This window comes from Nanorana parkeri, unplaced genomic scaffold (assembly GCF_000935625.1).
Source record: "Nanorana parkeri isolate BGI_ZX_2015 unplaced genomic scaffold, ASM93562v1 scaffold130, whole genome shotgun sequence".
In the NCBI taxonomy this organism is placed as follows: domain Eukaryota; kingdom Metazoa; phylum Chordata; class Amphibia; order Anura; family Dicroglossidae; genus Nanorana; species Nanorana parkeri.
In genome coordinates this window covers 504,339-506,620 of record NW_017306398.1, presented here as the reverse complement: position 1 = coordinate 506,620, position 2,282 = coordinate 504,339, and the positions used below count along the sequence as shown (strand labels likewise).

Below are 2,282 nucleotides of genomic sequence, written 5' to 3'. Positions count from 1 at the left end.
GGGGGGGAAACCGAGACAGCCTTCCACGGGTCACCTTATGAAGCTGGGTGCTTGTATACAGGCAAACAATGGAGCAGCGGGAGGGGTGCTGGAGGAGAAGAAGCTGTGGCGGTGTGTATCGGACAGGGCAGACATCTGCTGGAGTACTACAATTCCCAGCCAGCAAGACGTGTGGGTATCAGTTAGCCCCGGAAGTCATGTGGCCTTTTATAAACCGCCACTTTAAGTGTTATTGAATTTTTTTGTGTCACTTGCCCCTCCCTTAGATTGTAAGCTCTTAGGATCAGGGCCTTCCTAACCCTTCTGTATTGAATTGTATTGTAACTGTACTGTCTCCATTTCTATTGTAATTCACCACAAAGACTGTTGGCACTATATAAATCTGGTGTTACAATAATAAGTAGGGATGCACCGATCCCTGTATTTCTTTATCGCGTACCTGGAAGTCCCATTAAGGAAGCCAGGTGGCGTGTACTGACTCGCCACCCGGCTTCCCGATTAGCAGGGAAGCCGCCCCATGCTTCTCATCACTATGTGTCGAGAAAGCATGGAGCCGGCTCCATGGCCAATCAGGAAGCGGGGCAGCGAGTCAGGACGTTGCCCGGCGTCCTGATGGGCCGGGAAGCCGGCTCCATGCTTTCTTGTCACAAGTGATACAGGAAGTATCGGGCTAGGCATCGGAGCATTAATACTCTGCACCGGCACCGATACTAGTATCGGTATCGGTGCATCCCTAATAATAATATTTAGAGGCCCAAAGTTTTTTTGGAGTAGAGGAAGGGTTAGAACTCCGTCACTCTGAGTGCTGCCTTGGCAGTGGCTGTCAATCACTTCCTTTTGGGGGAGGAGCAGAGGCGTGTCTTTTAGATGCCGCCCTCTTGGCTGACTGCACATTTTCTCAATGTATGCATGGTGGCTCAATGCATGATGGGACATGTAGCCCTGAAGAATGCAATCTACTCACCTAAAGCCATGGTCACATGGTCATGTGACACTCCAGTCCCCCGACTTTGTTTACATCCAGAAGGGTCCTTCTTCAGTTGTCCGCCTCACTGCCTGTGTCATGAATGCCTCTTGAGGTCCCCCCTGTACAGCAGAATAGAGGAGACCAATGCCAGTGGCCAATCAGGGGTGCTGACAAGGAGGCAGGGGAAAACTTAATCAATCTGCTGCTGCTCGCTCACTATTCAGAGACCAGCTGGGGGGGTTACCAAGTTCTATGAAATGCTCTTTTTTTTACCTAAATGCTTTTATTATGAATACATACTGCATTAATTGGGAGGAATTTGTCAAAACTTCAGTAGAGTGGCTGCCCACTGCAACCAATCAGCTTTGTTCTTCAGTTTTTACAGTTAAGCGTTGAAAATGAAAGTCAGGAGCTAATTGGCTGCTATGCACGGCTGCTACAGACTTTGTATGTTCCAGTTTTGATAAATTCCCCTTGCTGGTTTTTTTTCCCACTGGCCCTTCAATAAACTCATATTATCATGGATTTACCGATCATGTGACCACTGGGATTGCCTATCGTGGTGATCACATGATCGAGAACCCATCCTACTGGCTCCTGCTTGCCACTGAGTGACCGTCAACTTCTGACGACAGCGAGGTCACCATGCTAGGGGCACGCGGTTGAGCATGTACCAGAGACGCATAGAACAAAGACCACCTATATGTGTCTGGTCAGCAGAAGGGGTTTGATCTACTCGGAGTTCAGCATCAAGCTGTAAAAAAAATTGCAATCCGACCTACAAAGCAGAAGACAACCCTCCCTTCTGAATACATCATCTTCTGGACCATATACAGTAGAAGAGGCGTCAACATTGTGTCAACCTGTTATAATAACCGAGTGAGGCTCGCCAGTCCTTTAATATTTACATGGCGGCTTATTCACGTTTATACAATCACACTGCGGTTTCGGCTGTGAACATCTCAGTCCAACGCAGTCCAAAAATGTCCCCCTTGCTGCATCAGATGTGGGACACAGGGCTGGTCAGCGTTTCGTTGCGGCAAGAGCATCAATCGCTCTTCTCTCCTCTCTATGGGCTGCAGGAGAGTGGTTGGTAGCACAGTACGCCGGTCCAATGCTGTAGCAACAAATCACTTCTTAGCAACCAACCACCGGCGCAAGCTACATTGCTAGCTACAGATGGCTGTTAATCGCTGCTTATTGTCACAAAGTAACCAAAATTACCGTGTTTATATTTTAATATTTTATAACATTTTAATATTTTATTTAAATTTAATACTAAAATGTAATATTTTTTTAATATTTGATATTTTTT

The 2,282-nt window shown here is 46.8% G+C and overlaps 1 protein-coding gene across 1 annotated transcript in view; it reads right to left on the bottom strand.

Moving 5' to 3' along the window:
* Positions 1–2,282, bottom strand: part of LOC108784859 (ephrin type-B receptor 5-like) — a 39,940-nt gene that overhangs the window by 36,741 nt on the left and 917 nt on the right. The gene's annotated exons all lie outside the window — the stretch shown is intronic.